We start from the raw sequence: 18,895 nt of genomic DNA on the forward strand, positions 1-18,895 counted from the left end.
TATTAGAGTTCTGTTCTTTCTTTCCACTACACCATTCTACTGAGGTGTTCCAGGTGCTGAGAATTCTTGTTTAATTCCATTTGTTTTACAGAACTCTTCCATTTTAGAATTCTTGAACTCAGTGCTATTATCACTCCTAATGATCTTTACTGCATCTTTAGAAATTATATCCAGTTGCTTGACATGTTCAATCAGAAAAGAAGATGTCTCATCCTTGCTGTGTAGAAAGTATACCCATGTATATCTGGTATATTCATCAACAATGACCAGAGTATATCTTTTCTTTGCAATGGACATGATATTTACTGGTCCAAATAGATCAACATGTAGCAGATGATAAGGCTTAAGAATTGATGACTCAGTTTTACTTTTGAATGAGGATTTCCTCTGTTTTGCTTTTTGACAAGAATCACAGAGGCCATCTGGTGTAAATACTGATTTGGGCAGTCCTCTTACAAGATCTTTCTTCACTAATTCATTTATGTTGTTGAAGTTCAAGTGAGAGAGTTTCTTGTGCTAATTCCAGCTATCTTCAACACTAGCGCTGCCCAGTAAACAGATTGCAGAGTTATCAGAGTTTAAAAAAAGCTTGGCTTCATAGATATTTCTATGTCTATATCCCTTCAGAACAACTTTTCCAGTGCTTTTGCTAACAACTTCACAGTGTTCTTCAAAGAAGTTGACATGATATCCTCTGTCACAGATTTGAGTTATGCTGAGTAGATTATGCTTAAGTCCTGAGACTAGAGCTACAGATTGAATGATGACATTTCCAAGATTGATGTTGCCATATCCCAAAGTTTTCCCTATGTTGCCATCTCCATAAGAAACATTTGGGCCAACCTTCTCCACAAATTCTGATAGCAGGGCTTTATTTCCTATCATATGTCCTGAGCATCAACTGTCCAGAACTAAGATTTTTATCATGTTGCCCTGCAATCACAGAAACCACTAATGGTTAGTTTAAGGACCTAGACTTGCTTGGATCCTTTGTTCTTGTTAAGTTTGTTAACATTAGCAGCGGAAGATTTATCAGAGTTTAAATCAGAGTTTATGCTAACAGACTTTTTAACAGAGTTCGAGCTTGGAGAATCAATCTTTTTATTCAAGGAAGGTTTTAATTCATAATAGTCATAGTATAAACTATGGTATTCCTTACTGGTGTAAATGGAATACCATAAACTACCACAATGAAAACAAGGATTCTCTGGTCTAAATCTAACATTCCTAGTCTTAACTTCTGATTTGGGAGACATAGTATTTATGTCCTTATTCTTCCTACAAAAAGAAGCAAGATGGTTAGGATTTCCACAGTTATGACAAGTTTTCCTAGGAGCATTAGGAATAGGCATATAGTTATTGCTTTTGTTTATACCTACTTTTCCATTTCTGTTTTTCCTCGGTTCCTTCATCCTTTTTTCTTGCTTGACTTCCTTTAGCTTATGCTTAAGCTGTTTCTGAGTCATTAAGCCTATGTTAACCTGTTTGGGTTTATCAGTTTTTGACTTGTTGTGAATTTCTGATTCTGCAACAAACCTAACTGGTGTAACCTTAGGTCTTTCAATTTTAATAGTCTCTTGTTTTAATGACTCAGCTTCATTTTTATCAGTGTATCCTAATCCTTTCTTCCAATTTCCACTTCCTAAGATATTCTGAGTGGTTTTTCCTGAGTTAGTCCATGTTCTTATTATCTCTTTTTCCCTAGCAAGTTCTGATTCAAGAGAAGCATTTTTCTTTAACAATTCATTCTTGATGAAAACAGAGTCATCTCTTTCTTTCTGAACTTCCAACATCTGAACTAGTTCTTTCTCAAAATAATCATTCCTTTTCTTAACATCTAAGACTTCAGATTTCAATCCCTCATTTTTCAAAGTCTGATCTCTATAACTGATATGCAAGCTTTTAAGGAATAATCTTAACTCAGTTATATCTTCAATGTTAAAGGCAAGAGTAGAATGAGGTACCTTAGTTTCAACAGCCTCAGAGCTGTTATCAGTGTTTGCCATCAAAGCATAGTTGACTTCTTCCTCAGAGTCTGATGAATCTGCTCAGCTTCCTTTCTTGGTGATAAAAGCTTGTCCTTTTTCATTCTTGGCTTTCTTGCACTCAGTTGCAAAATGACCCTTTTCATTACAGTTGAAGCAGGTATACTTGGACTTATCAGCTTTTCCAGATTTTTCTTCCTTGACTTCATTCTTTTTGAAGCCTTTCTTGTCAGAGTTTCTGTCCTTCTTTAAAAATTTCTTTCCCTTATTGAAATTCTTGTAAGCCATCTTCTTGAAGGTTTTGACCATCAAAGCTGCCAACTGCATCATCTCAGTATCACTGTCCTCAGAGTCTGAAAGAACATCAGAGTCTGAGCCATCATCAGAGTTTGATGACTCAGTGTCAGTCTTTGTGACATGTGTTTTCCCTTTGTTCTTCACAGCAGCTTCCTTGAACTTTTAGAGCAACAGGCTTAGGTTTCCCTCCATGTCTTTTATTCCTCTGTTCCATCTCAAGTTCATAGGTTTTCAGTCTTCCAAAGATATCATCAAGAGACATCTCTTCAAGATCATGATTGTCTCTTATAGTGGTAACTTTCAAATCCCATTTTCAGGGAGAGCTAGTAAAAATTTGAGATTTGAATCCTCTAGATCATACTCTTTATCCACCAAGGATAAGTCATTCAACAGCTTAACAAATCTGTCATATAGATCTGTCAATGATTCACCAGACTTTGAGTCAAAATGTTCATATTCTTGAGTGAGTATGGTCCTTCTGTTTTTCTTGATGGCTTTGGTTCCTTGACATCTGATTTCTAAAGCATCCCATATTTCTTTTGCAGTTTTGCATCCAATCACCCTGTTGGACATAGCATTGTCCTGCGCACTATCCAGTAAGTGCTTTACTTTTGCATCTTTGCTGATTGATGAGATGTCTTCAGGAGTATAGTCCTTATTTTCTTTGGGAATCATCTTCTGAGGTTCATCTCCAACTGCAACAGAGAGCTTGGTTGGCATGTGTGGACCATCATAAATCCTATCCAAGTATTCTGGATCTGTGGCCTCCAGAAACATAACCATCTTCACTTTCCAGACAGGATACTCAGATGCCCTGAGGATGGGAACCCTAATTGACTCATATCTACTGTTTGAAGTTTGTGATTTTTCAGACATGATTGTGTGACTATGATCTTACTGTAGGTATATCAACAGAGCTGGCTCTGATACCGCTTGTTAGGCCGAATAAACTCATTATATTATTGTATATAGTGAGCACAATCAAGACAAAACACACGAATAAGAGAATAAATTAACTAAACTCTTATTCACACAAAACACAGTAGCTTACAAATACTCTCTTGGTGATTTATAATTTATCACTAAGAGCTGCTGGGTTACAAGAATAATATGCTCGATATTCAACTCTTCTAGAGTAAACCCTAAGCTGTGTTTATATACACAGTTACACGATATCTACTAATTGATTTATAATTATCTGCTTCCTAAAATAATCTAATCAGTAGCTATCCTTCTACTGTCCTGATCTGCACAATCTTCCCTGATCTTTATCTTCCTTGTTTATCCAGATCTTCTCCTAGAAATCAGCTGCCTTCAAACTCTGATCATAGCTAAACTCTGATCCAGCTGGCAGTCGTCAAACTCTAATTCTAGATTAAACTCTGGTCTTCATTTCTGCACACTAAACAAGTTAAATAACTGTGACATCATCAAATATGTAACATTTTTCGATTGGGTGATTTGTGTGGTATAGACATTGTTTTTTTTTTAAATGGTGGACAAGTTGCAATGGGTAATTTAGTAGAGTACGAACTAGTCCTATTAGTAGAGGACAAAGGGATTTAATTACTTACATATAAACCTATATGTGAATCGACTATAAGATTAAGTGTATGCAAGACAATTTTTGTATAATGCTGGACAAAATTTGGGGAGCACTTTGTGACATATAGCAATTAAATTTGATTTTTATTTGATTGCATGATTTGTATAGTGTAGATAATATGTTTGCATGATTTTGATATTGATGTTGGTGCAGTGGTTAAAGCATTTGGAACTAGTCCTATTAGTAGAGGACAAAGGAATTTAATTTTTCACAGATTGTAGGACAACCTATATGAGAATCGACTGTATGATTAATTATATGCTAGACAATTTTTGTATAATGCAGGACAAATTTTGGGGAGCACTTTGTGACATATAGCAATTACATTTGATTTTTTATTTGATTGCGTGATTTATATAGTGTAGATAATATGTTTGTCTCTAGAAATTGATAACGGTAAATCTATGGACAAGATGTATTTAGTCATTTAACATATGACGACCTAGTAATATTACTGCAAGACAAAGGAATGTAACCTATCATTTACTATCTATTTAAAGAAGTTCTTGACTTATAGATGTTCTTAATATATTTCTATTAAAAGAAGGGTGTATTTTGTATCAGAAGTGTAGAACTAAATATCAGAAGAACCCAAATTTCTGCATGGAGCACTATATATATCTGATATCTGATGTACTTTTTGGAGCGCAAAGACGAAGAAGCAGTAGGCTCATCTGTTCACCGTGGTTGAACAAAGGGACTAAAAGGCCTCCTGTAAATGTGGACCTAGATACGAAGGGGAGGCATTCTGTGATGGATTAAAGGGCAAGGCATCTAAAAGATTCTAGTGTAGAAGAATTCCAAATCACTTTTACGAGGAACATAAATTGGGGTAGTGGCTTAGGAAATTCCAGGAAGCCGGAGGGTTAGGATTCTAAATTCTAAAATCAGGCATTCTACAGGAATCAGTCATGATGTTTGTCAAGTAGTATCTAACGTGAATGTTGAAGATGCTAGTGATGACGACGATCTTGTTACACCTCTTGAGAAATTTGGAAGCAGCAGTACTGTTAACGAAAGAGGGACGACTAATTCAAAGAGGAATACAAGGGGAAACTTGAAGAAATAAGCAAGTGTTAGGCTTGTCAGTGGCTTGCCGGAAGGGAACACAACATCACCACAGAGGATAACGAGGAGTATGAAAGAGAATGCAAAAAGGAATGATCGGAAGAATCAAAGAATGCCTTGGGGACTAAGAATCAATATGCAGCAAAGTTATTCCAACTTTATGTGGTTTTAATTTTGTGGACACCAATAGACACACAAAGTAGTCTAAAACACTGCATAGCTTATATCTTCTTTTCTGCAAACTTGTTAATTAAAGTGCAAGACAAGCTGTAGTAATTTTTTATCCTGCATTTAATATTATTCTGCAATGCAATTTCTAGACTTTGTTGGATTATCTTATCACCTTTTGATCTTTAAAAAGTTGTTCAAAAAAAAACGTAAGGTGTGAGGATGGTTACCGTTCCCCAATTTGCAACTTATTAGGCCGTGTCTTGCTAATAGGATGAAATAATTGTTCCTCTTCTGTATGGCTTACTAATATGTGAAGTAAACTTGTTTCAGCACTGAAGAATTATCCAAATCTCTACATGGAAAGCAAATAAGCATATATTGTCCTGCAAATTGTATTCGTTTGTCCAGCATATAATTTGTAAGACAGGTTGTGTACTTGTATCTTGTGGTCATGCAATGGTGGTTATATGCAAGACAAACATTTTTAAGGATTGTCTAGCAATTTAAGGGCAAAGGACACGAAGTAATAAATTTATATATATCTTTTGTTGCAGAAGTTGAAAAAAAACCTCCGACATATTGAATCTAGAAGTAGATAATAGAGCTCTCGCGGAAGAAGAAAAGGTTATTCCATTGTACTTATTGTTGATTACTAACTCGTCATTATTGCATTGCAGGATAACCAGAAATCAATACTTAACAAGCTTTGGATTATAATTGTCACCGAATGTTGACTTGATCTTGCAACCAAAAGTGAAACTTGGCGCTGCAGGGCATGAATTAGATTGCAAAAACGAGAAATATCAATTAAATCATCTTGACTGAATTAGTTATGACTTGTAATATATATTTACAGGGTTATAAACCTGTCGTGAAATTGAGTGTGATATACTTTGGTGAATTTTGAGTTGCATGATATGTCGATGCGAATTTTGTTCACTTGATTTTTAGAAGCATTGTTTGTTCGATAATTGCAAAATTAATGTGTGACAGGATTTTTTGTGATGTCTCAAAATATACAAAATTTGTTGTCTTATATTTCAACACTTTTTACTTCCTTTAATGAAGCACTACTGAAAATCGATAAACAAGTCTACCAAAATAAACTCCAGCAGCCTAAAAAACTATTTCCTCCTGAAACATAGAACCACTAGGCTAATTGCTTGACTTCAAGAAAAGTTAATCTGGCTAAACCACCACGCAGTAGCCACCCTTAAATTCCACAAATCAGAACACAGCCCCCATACAATCATAACTTGAATACAATCATGCCGCGCATTTAACCAACTAAATTTACTCCTTTTACTGAAGCACAGCAGATAGCATATACCCCGCACACATATATAAGCTTCTTTGAAAATTCCAACAGCAATGCCTCAAACAGGAACAACAAATTGCAAAAGCCTGCATACTACTAACACATGGTCCCGCCAAATTGCAGCGCGAATTATAATCATCAAGAGCATTGGACAATCAGAACCGTCAAAATAAGTAATGCAAAAACTGTCAAGTTGACAATAATAGCTATGCCAAACAACATACCACCTCCGAAAATACAGATTCTCCAGGGCATCTGCATGACTCCAAGTAACCTTGAAACTTGGCCACAAACACCACTAAGAAACCACCATTAAATGGCACATCTGCCCAAATAAACCAACACAAAAATACCAGCCTAATTCACTTATAATAAGTTGTAACCTTTTGCAATACATTGCCCCAAGCCACATACACAGATTTCCACTCAACCACAGCAGAAAGAAGCTTCAAGGGAAAATTCTTACTTAAAAACCTTTAAGTGCTACAGGGATAAGGTAAAATATTAATTCCCATCAGGCCACTTATTTGGGTAACAACAAAACAACTTAATTTCCCCAAATTCCATAACTTTAAAATATGATAGAAATCATCTTGCAGCTAAAATAGAAATGAAGAAGCCGGCAAGAAACTAAATAGAAAGCGAACATGAGTGCAGAAAAAGTGGAGTAACTGCTTCCCCAATAATTGATGCATGACTTGTGCAAATCAGTAGCGGATAAGGAAAGAAATTAAATTGTCTAAATAACACATTATTTAAAAAAAACTGATCAAAAAATGGCTATATATGGATTATTAGGGTTCTTCATAACCCATCTATTCCACCATCAATTTTACCCATTTTTCGAATGCGAAAATTCAAGTAATCGTACCTATATAATCTCTATAACCTACTATGTTACATCCCCATGAGTAATACTTCTCAAACTGTCAATTTGTTTTCGAATTTAACCTTTTATTTTTAAGACTGAGACAAATTCTGAAAACGGTGTTTCAAATGAGACCGAAAACTTGAGAGTGACCCGGATGATATATTGGTGTGAAGTGATTGCCCAATTAGATAATTAACCCTAAATCAAAAATATAAGATTATGTAAAAAAATCAAACAAAACATTCTTCTTTTCTATAAATATAGCCAACTTCCTTATGTTTTCTATATTGTCGAACCTTTACAGACCTATATTAAATATGTAACAAGATTCTATGTCATTTATTACCAGGTTGAAGTGATATATTATATTTATAACAACGTAAAAATATTAATAACATACTCTTTTTAAAATATAGAGAACCAATATAGCTAATACTGGTGAAGCACAATATTTTACATGTTGAACAAATTTTACACAATGTCCTACAGGACTAATTTATCTAATTTTGGTGAAGATGCTCTTATAACAACTTAAAATAATAATAACATACCATTTTGAAAATATAGACAGTACAATCGAAATAAAATGTCTTAGACTCTCTCCGACTATATAGAACTGATCTTAGCTAAATGTAATTAATTCATACTATAAAAAAAATATTATGTAAAAAAAATTAAAACAGGGTATTCACCTTATCAATAAATTTAGCCAAGCTCCTGATACAGACTATATTTGGCCAACCTCTATAAAGCTGTAGCAATATTCCACATCATCTATTATCATATTAAAATAAATATTTTTATTTATAATAAGTTGAAGTAATAATAACATATCATTTTTAAAATATATTCAATCAATGTAGTCACACTACCATTGAAACACAATGTTTTACGAGCTGGACAAATTTTATGTAATGTCTTATGGATCAAATTTATTCAATCATTTTTAGTCAACACTGTTGGAGATTCTCTTACAGGTTCAACAATTTTTACACAATTTTTTGCTGGTGCAATTTAGTCATTCATTTTTTCCCTAACACCTTTGGAGATGTTATAATGCTGGAAAATGCCATCAAATATTTATTCTTGATGGTCATGATAGGACCAGAAAATTATAAAAATATGTGTATTGATTATATAAAAACAAGTGTATGCATGAAAACGCCAATTACAATAAAATATATAGTGTTTGAATTCGAGAAAATGCGTGAATTATAACTTGAAAGCTTAGATCAATTCCAATCATGAAAAACTCTTAGCTAAAAAATAAATTGTCATATCAAAAATAAAAATAATAGATAATCTCATGAAAATATCACTCTCCAACCTTACTCTCCCATTATCTATAATTCTAACCAAACTCCTATAGATGACTATATTTGTCGAACCACTACGGGTCTGTAGCAAATGCCACGTCATTAGTTACCAAATTAAAACAATTTATAATATTTATAACAGCTTGAAATAGTAATAACATGCTATATTTAAAATATAGTCAATCACTATAGCGAGTACCATCAAATTTTACATAATGTCTTACATGTCAAATTTAGCCAACCACTATAGCTAATGACATTGGAGATGCTCTTAGAGCAACTCCAACCCTATAAAGTCCGTAGCTAAAAAATAAGTTAACATATCAAAATTTAAAAAAAAATAGATAACCTTCTCAAAATCTCACACTATAACCGTACACTCCTATTGTCTATAATTATACCCAATCCACTATATTTGTCAAACGGCTACAGATCTGTAACAAATGTCACTTCATCGACTATCATATCAAAATAATACATTCTATTTATAACAACTTGAAATAATAATAACATACCACTTTTTAGATATAGCTAATCAATATAACCAGTACTTGTGTTACAAGTTTACCAAATTTACATAATATCTTACCAGTCCAATTTAGTCCATCATTATAGTCAATCCCATTAGAGATGTTCTTAGTTGTGAAATATTAGCATGTATTATTTCATTCTAGTTGTGAAATACTAGGCTCTATCATCTCGTTTTCTGTTGCTAATAGCTTCTTGCTGGATATCCACAAATTACATGTAAAAAACACACTTTTATACTAAAAATAGTATTTCTCTATAAATACTAGAAATAGTATGTTAAACATAAAACTAGTAATTTTTATACCAAAAATAGTACGTTGGACATAAACCACTATTTTCTTCAATCAACCGATCTTCTCATATTTTGGTAAGGCAGAATTGTTGGAATGAATCTGGTTTACAATCTCTTTGGCTAAATTTGGTAGACTCTCATATTCATGTATAAAGCAGCATTGACAGTCAATACAAGGAACACGAATAATCTCAACATTGAAAAACATATCCATAAAAGATAGAGATACGACACACTCATATTTTGTTGTTAACTTTCTACAATGAGGATTTCTGATCATAAAATGATCATTGCAGCATTGGTGCTTTATCTGGCTCTGTATGGGGCAGTTGATGTTGTCAATTCTACGGCGCAAACATGTCACGACTGCGTTGATCTGTGCCTGAAAAATGGCAAGAACGATCAGAAGTGGGAAGGTCTTTATGCTAATTTGCCTGCATTTTACAAATGTGAAGAGTCTTGCTGCCAACCCCGAGAACGTCGAGCATCAAGTGGCGTCCCCTATACAATCACATTCCCTCCAGGGCCTAAATAACTCAATTTTCTTCCAACAACTATTTGTGTCAATGGATTAGTTCGATCCAAAAGGCTCCTAAAGTTTGGGTTATATTATAAGCTATTTAATCAAATAATCAAATAATAGTTTTGTTTATATTAACGATCCTTTCTTCTTACCTAATTGTTCACATATAAGCCACTTATTTTTTAGAAAAAAAGGTATTTTGTAAATGTGTACTATTTTCTGGAAATAAGTGATTTAATTTTGTATATAAGGAATGTAAAAGTCCAAAAATACATCAATTGTGTAGTATGTTTAGTTATAAATTACCTAACTTCGACTTTAGGAGACTCTTTTGTATATGGTTCTTATGGTTAATAAATATCTGCTCTAAGAAGAATCCTAATTTTCATTTTTTGTTTTTTGTTTTAGCATGAAAATAGTTGATCTCTAATGATTTGGTTAATTAATTTGGTTAATGAGGATTTTATGGATTAAACTTAAGATACATCTGTCATAATTTTCATTTATATATTTCCAACGACTCTACAAAAATTGACTGTGAATTTCAATTTCATTTCCTAATTTAACATTTCTAATATGTTCAATTTAGATTGTTTAAGGCCTTTTTAAAATGATTAACGTCAAAAATTTAAATATACACTCTTTATAAATAAGTGAAACGCCCTTTCATATAAGTATCGAATATCAAAGTACAAAAATTCATTTAGTATCATTTAAATTCTTTTATTTAATAATAATTATTATTATACTACTATGAAAAGACTTTTATATTGATCAGAAATTTGTAATGTAACGATTATCTCATCAACAGAATTACATTACCAACAAAACTATTCATTTTAATTTTTAAAACTCTAATAATTTAATTTAAGACACAACTTTATAAAATTTCTGTCATATTTTAGAATTGAAATAAATAAAGAGTTCATATTGATATTAAAATTGATTATGATATTGTAGTGTAACGATCATTCCACCAACAAATTTTACATTGCCCAACAAAATTTATTCGTTTTAATTTTAAAAATTCAAACAATTTAATTTACAGAACAACTCTATAAAATTCCTAACATACATTATTTCAGAATTCAAATTTATACTCTTCATTAATAAGCGAAACCCCCTTTCAGTAGAAAATCATAAATACCAAATATCAAAATTTTGTTATTTCCATATAACTTTTTTTATATAAAAAGTAATAATAATTATACTACTACGAAAAGATTTTCATATTGACCAAGATTTTGAAATGTAATGGTTATACCACCAACAGAATTATATTGCTAGCAAAACTATTTATTTTAATTTTTAAAACTCTAATAATTTAATTCACGACAAAATTTTATAAATTTCCTTTCATGTTTGAGAATTCAAATAAATAAGGATTTCATATTGATACCAGTATTCGATTGGGATTTCAATGGATTGTTTTTCATCTATGGATTTTAATGGATTGTATGTGATTTTGATTTGTGCGGATTCTCGATAAAATATCGCAGAGTTGATATGGATTCTTTAGGATTTAAGCACAATGCTTCAAAATCTCATGGATTTTGATGGGATTTCAAAAGACTTAAAATACACTGAGAAATGCCACAAAATCCGTCATTTTATGAAATCCAAAATAATCCATGAACATTTAATACCATCAGATTTTATTGGATTTTAAACAATCCTAATTGAATACCATCGTATTTTAAAGTATAATTTAAAATCCCAATTGAATACCACGAGATTTTGTAACATAATTTAAAATCTCAGTCGAATACCTCTAGATTTTGATGGATTTTAAACAATCCCAGTTGAATACCCTCGGATTTCATGAAGGCAAAAAAATGCGTTAAAATCTCAATCGAATACACTCCTGTAAAATTGAGAGTAAATTGAGAGTATAGACACTCACTCTCCATTTTAGTATCAATATGAAATCCTTATTTATATCGTATTTTGGTAAAATGAAAATGATGCCACTGCCCTTTATCCCCACACAACTCGTCTCTCACTATTAAACTTATTTTCAATTTCCTTTCTTACTATCTTTTAACTTTATCTTCTTTTGTTTAATTAAATCACTTGAATTGGGAGCCGGCCGGCGAGAAAGTCGGATCCGGGAGGAGTGTGTTCACGACGGTGGAGAAGGAGGCGGAGGATGATTGAGGCGCGGAAAGCGGTGATCTTTGATGATGATTATGATGAGGCTGTGAAGGCGAGATCGGCGGCGCGGCGATGGGACGAAAAGAGCGACGGAGAAGGTTAAGGTGAAGAATGTGAAGAAGTCGAAAATTTCGGTGGCCGAGGCGGAGACAAAGATCGATGCTGATGATTTAGCTTCATTTCTGGGTGATATATTCAATAACGGTGGTAGTCAAAAAGGATGGCGGTGACGGCGGTTGTTCCAGGATCCAAATGAGATCCGTGAGTCGGTTTCAGAAAGGAAGCATTAATTGTGCTTTAATTGAGGGCGTTAATTGTGCCTTAATTGGGCCATTTTTTGTGCCTTAATTGAGGATGTTAATATTTTGTTAATTGTGCCTTAATTAAAGGCTTAATTATCTCATTTATGAGTTATCATGTTTGTGGAATATTTTGACCGCAATTAAGTGTCTTTTATTGACGTGTTTTTTGGTTTTAATTGATTACCATATAATGCGTTTTTCTTGAATTATTTCCATATTATTTTTATCTTTAGTGTTTGCTGACTATTTTTTTAATGTCTACAATCATCCTACAGGTTCAACTTTAAATATTGCACTCTATGGAATTTCGGAGATAGCAGATGGAAAAGCACATAAATGTACAAGTCTTTCTAGGTATAAAGACTGATGAAAGTAGGAGCTTCAGATGATACGTGAGGTTTTTTGTAATTTCTTTGCAAAGGATGTATTTTGATTTGTTGGGTGCTCTTTTTTCCCCATGAGTTTTTTTCCCATAGGATTTTACTCTTGTGGGGTTTTAGCAAGGCCCAGTTGGTGGGATTTCTTTACAGACATTAAAGGCCATATCGTCTAAATGTCACGGAGTACTTGCTTACTCTTCGGTTAGATGGTATACTTTTGTGGATGAAAGAAACTCTATCCTGTCGGACATTATAATTTCGATACTTAATATCAATGGAAATTGATTTTCCTTTTCAAAAAAAAAATTGAGAGTAAAGAAAAGGGTTGTTTTGGTGATGTGGGTGAGGGTTCTTTTAGGGAAAATGACCGAGAGTTTCAAGGCAGAGATGGGTCTATCTCTCTCCCTCCCTCCCTCTCTATCTTTCTCCATGCCTGTTTATGTTAATTCTATTTTCATGTTACGAATTTGAGGAAAAATTACTCAAAGGGCTAATTTAATATGATTGTTGAGTTGTTGTCTTTTATACGAAAGTAATTATTTGGGAAAGTGTTTGCTGGTATTATTCTATCTAGAACTTGAAATGTAGTTATTTTGTTAGTGAAGAGCTTCTTGAATCATCAATGACTTCATTTTGTTTTTTATTTTTCAAAATAGTTTCGCTACATCCTTTTAACAATTGCCTTGAATTTGTTTTCGGTACTACTATATGTCCAAGTCCAATGCCTGGAATTCTTGTATAACGCATGTCTGTGATTTACGGTTTACCCTATTCATAGGTAAATCTGCTCAGCAGCACTGTTTTCTGGTTTGCTGCAGCTTTCTTCTCTCTATTTCTTAAATATTTTAATGTCATTTGGCCTTTTGTGACAACTTGTGAACATAATATAGTCAAAGACCACCTGTCTTATTGCTAAAGCAAATTTACTTGACTAGATAACTAAATTTATGGCAATGCATCTTGTCTGAATAAGGGGTTGCTAGAGGAGTTGGGTGGCAGCATCTAGGAGCATATATGAACCTTGGAGCATTTTTTCCGTGTGGAATTCTGATGGCATGTAAGTTTTTCATTGGAGATGGAAGGGCCTTAATTTGGACAGGTTTAGCTACTGCTTCGTTGCTGCAAATTTTGATGCTTATGATGATAACATTCTTCACAGATTGGAAGAAGCGGGTAGGGTTTGTTGCTAGTAAAATTACATATACTTATTGCTTTTTTACATCTCTTTTGCCTATTTGAATATGCTTTCATCTTGATATAAGAAATATGCAGAAGCTGATGAATTGAATATTCTAACATATGGTTTTTGTAGGTAGGAGCGGCAAGGAAGATGAGAATTGAGGGGCAATCTCACCTAACAAATTGAATAAGTAAACACTTCATTCTGAGGCTTCTAATAAAAATTTTCCTGGAAGAAGCTGTACTAATTCCTAATATAACACCAGTGCACCATAAAAAAAGGTTTAAAAGAGCAATCCCTTCTCTGGATTTTTATGATCTGAATATGCAGTTGTGAGTTGAATTAGAAATAGATTCACATATTCAGGGATCTAATTATATGCATATTTCGTTTAGCAGCACCAGAGATAGCACTCCTTGTGACCTGATAAGACGATCAGACACCATTGGAACACCTGGTTCAAGTACTAGGCCGGCATCCAATCAAATGAGCTGGAACATGATGCAGCAAATCCAAACCAGCCTTGAGATAGAAGTGTTCTTCGCATTTGCTCAACGGGAACAGCAACGACTTTTCATTGAGAAGTATGTCACAGTCTCTACTATATTGATATGGTAATTATGTTTCCAAGCATCTTAGACCTTGCTTAATGATTATGCTATCGTTCTTTTATTATTTCAGGTACAACTTTGATGTTGTGAATGATTTACCCTTCCCGGGACGCTATGAATGGGTGAGTGTGCACCCCTAAGCTTGAGCCAAACGAATAACTCGGAATCTGAGATCACCCTTTGCAGTTGATTTCACCCTTTTCAGTTGAATTAAAATATTGTAGGACTCGTAGATACATCTTTCTATGTATATAATCTTACATAGAAACTGTAATTAGAAATAATTTTATTGATATATTTATCAATTCATTATTTGGTTGGGTGAATTATTTAAAATCATTTGTTTGTACATAAACCATTGTTTAATACAAAGAAACACAACATACACCAAAAAAATAATTGTGTGAAAGGCTTTTATGTGTTGCATGTGTTTCTAAAACCACTTGTGGACTTACTTATATAACAACAGTATTGATTAAGAAAATAATTGTGTAAACTAAATAAAACAACTCTTTATATTTGAAGAACTATTGTCTTTACCCTTGAACAACAACATGTCTTATTATAAATTAGTTGACTAAATTGATTTCAGACAAGGGTCTTTAAACTTAGTGATGTTGTTTCTGGGTGTTACACAATGATTTCCATAACATGGGGCATTTGTTAAAAAAAACCATTGTGCAAAGAATGTTACATTGAGTGTTTTCTTTACACAAATGGTTGTGTAAATTCATTACTACAATGGTTCCTGTTTTAGTTAAAACTTGTTAAAATGTTAAAAGAATCAGAGTTTCTCGTGTAAATAAACCGTTGTCTTCTTCGACTAACAACAACAGTTTGTTCATATGAAAGGCTTGATATAGATGTTTTGTTACAAGACTTTTTTTTCAAACTACTGTGGTTTCTAGGTATCACACAACACAACGTTATAACACGACTTTAGAGTGAGGCAACTCACACAACACATTTCGTACCGTTGTCTGATATGCATAACAGACGGCGGCTCAATAGACAACACGAAAACAGGGTATTAGACAACGAGCAAAAACCGTTGTCTGATTCGCTTTCTCTTGTAGTGAAACAGTACTAATATTACAAATATTAATTTAAAAAAATCTAAAAAAGTGTTGATGACACACAAATTTTCAATTTTTCATATATGCTAACTAATTAAGTACATGTATATATATTATTATAAATTTTGGGGCTCTGGAGGCCTTAGATCATTACCTGACTTGCTTGTACTATGAGCTGGCCCTGCTTTGTGCCAGTAGATTTCGAGAAGCATTATGAACATGTAAAGTGAAAGCGTTTCAATCTGTCTAAAAACAATGTTAGGAAGTAACATTCCTATAATCCAGTGGACGATCAATATATCTTAGTTAATAATTGCGGAGTGAGTGAGTTATTTTCTTTCAGATGTCAAAGCATCCTGCAAGTGAGTAGAATTAGTTTTCCATCACTATCTTTTCTATGAAACAAAATGACTCACATTAATTCAGTGTTCTGCTTATGAGTAGAATTAACTTCTGTGCTTCACGAAGTAGGTAGTCGACATTTCATCTGAAAACTTTGGAATCTTGATGTTAATATCAGATTCTGCATCTGCTGACTTTTCAGTGGCGGAACCAAAAATTGATAAGACACTTCACCTTGCAAATATGTAGATGCATTTAATTTAAACGTATTCAATGTGGCCATACAGATTCAATTAAGATATTTCACATGGTTTCTATGAGACTACAAATTATGTACCCAGTGGAGGAACCAGAGGGGGGCTAGAGGATGCTAGAGCCCCCCCCCCCCCCCCCCAATCTTAAAAACAGTGTATATTTTTTTTAAGCCCCCGCTGAATTAGTGATGTCACTAAATTATAAATGTCATAGAGAGGGACTTATTGTAAAAAAAGAAAAGAGAAGGCACTTAGTCTAAACAGATTCTAATAAACAAATACATTCAAACAGATACACTCAGAGCAACTCCAACAAACTCCTTAACTTTTCTCTAAAAATAATATAAACTATCAACTTTTAATTATTTAAGAGGTAAAATTACATAATAAAAATAATATAAAAAATAGTTAAAAGGGAGAGTGTGCTCCTCATTGTTGAGGAAGCAAATAGAGCTCCTAAGTTTTTGAAATGGTGCTAACAGCTTGTTGGAGTTCATCTCATCTCCATATTATTCAAATTTTGGTTAAAAAGCCCATATGAAGAAGCATTTGTACATGCTCTCATGAGTTCATTTCATCTCTATGATGTGAGAGCGGATAAAGATTAATCTGGACTTCAAAGTATAAGAAATCTTTCTGTCATGATGGTTAAGACACACAGACACACTACTTATCCCTTAGTTTATCTTCTAGTTGAGTTAGTTTTGGTTTTACCCGTTGTCATTGCTACTGTTGAGAGAGCTTTTTCTCCTATGAAAACAATCAAAACTTATCAGCGTAATAGGATCGGAGATGCATGACTGAATGATAGTACGATGATATATATTGAGAAAGCTATTTATGCAAGTATTGAACAACAAATTTCAGCCCCCCTAACTCTTATTCCTTGTTCCGCCACTGTCTGTACCTATTACTATATTAGATCAAGGTCGTCATGCTCATTGATCTTTGATCCAAGACAAGTTCAGTAGCCAGTATGCAAAACCACTACTTCAGACATTACTGGCCTCCGAGAAGCTGGTAACTGCGTGCACCTCAAGGCAAGATTTATAACCTTTTTAACATAATCTGTATCATATTCACTGGGATCTAGTTTCTCATCTAGCAAGTCAAGATGTCTATCATCTTCATGCAACTGCAAGGCCTGCAGTGACAGTATGAAATGTAAAGCACACCTAGCAAATAATGACATAAATCAACTTTCTCAGTCAAGTGTCCGTGAATTGCATATTCAAGTAGTGAATCATTGACGGACTCAATCTTCACATGAGTGCAGTGAAGGCCCCTTATGATTTCAAGGACAACAATTCCGAAGCTATAAGTATCAACTTTCTCAGTCAAGTGTCCGTGAATTGCATATTCTAGTTCTGTGTAGCCCCTAATATGTTGGATTATGTTTTCTTACTAAAGTTGTCGATTGTTGTGGAGTTACATTTTCCAAAGTCCACTATCCTAGATTATATTGCAATTGTTAACATATATAAGAAAGTGTAAAGATTGTTGGTTAACTTACAATGTTCCAACATATTTAGAACTAATTTGATGACTGTGATCCTCCTTTGTTAGTCTTGCCAACCCAAAATCTGCAATTTTAGGTTGAAAGCCATCATCGAGTAAAATGTTGCTAGATTTGATATCTCTATGTATGATACATGAATGAAATTCTTCGTGAAGATATGCAAGGCCCCTGGCTATGCCGAGAATAATGTCAGCACGTTGTTTCCAAGTAAGAGTCCCCTGTTTTTCACCGGGCAAATAGAAGCCTTGAGGCCTTAAAGAAAACAACACACACACACACATACTCACACACACACACACACACACATATATATATATATATATCAAGATTGTTCACGAGAAGTACCTCGTGTATATGGTTAGGTTTACTCACGATATAAGAATTTATCAAGGCTTCCATTTGCCATGTATTCGAAGACAAGAAGTATCTCTGATCCTTTGTGACTGCATCCCAGTAATCAGATGACATTCCGGTGATGAATATTACTTGTAAGCCTAACTTCACTCTGAAAATCTGCTTTTGCTTTGTCTGAAGTTAGAGCATGTTTCTTTACTACAACTACATCTCCAGTTTCTGTAATTCCCTGTTTATTGACATAACCAGATAACATTTATCAAGCGTTCATAAAAATTAAATGATTGTATGTGAGGGATCACCTTATATATGTAGAATCCAGCTGCCATTTCTCTAGAAGCACACCAGTTTCCAATACATTGAAACCACACAACTTGACAATTCCAGCAGATCAATTATTCTGGCTTCAAAGCTTCACACACGCTGTTCACACACACATCAATGTTGAAGGCTGGCTATAAATAGCATCGTTCATTTCAGTAGCATGTATGTGAGATAAAAAAACACAAGCTTATGTATCTAAAAATATAGTTTAGAGGGTTTGTTTTTGTATTGCAGTTGAGTGAGAGTTACTCCTCATGCATGTAATTCTATTTTCTGTTAAATAGAAGAGTTTTCAAACCCCAACAAGTGGTATCAGAGCCTCTTACAAGGTGTTGTGTTCACGTCATTCAAGCTGCTGTGTTCACGTAGGAGAAGAAGACACTGTTCACGCCGGAGACGAAGGACGGTTCACATATAGATA

At 33.7% G+C, this 18,895-nt stretch overlaps 1 pseudogene; it reads right to left on the reverse strand.

The window, feature by feature from the left end:
* Positions 1-17,241: 17,241 nt before the first annotated feature.
* On the reverse strand, positions 17,242-18,479 carry LOC108197917 (cysteine-rich receptor-like protein kinase 43; annotated as a pseudogene).
* Positions 18,480-18,895: the final 416 nt, after the last annotated feature.

Source organism: Daucus carota, chromosome 8 (genome assembly GCF_001625215.2).
Source record: "Daucus carota subsp. sativus chromosome 8, DH1 v3.0, whole genome shotgun sequence".
NCBI classification, from domain to species: Eukaryota; Viridiplantae; Streptophyta; class Magnoliopsida; order Apiales; family Apiaceae; genus Daucus; species Daucus carota.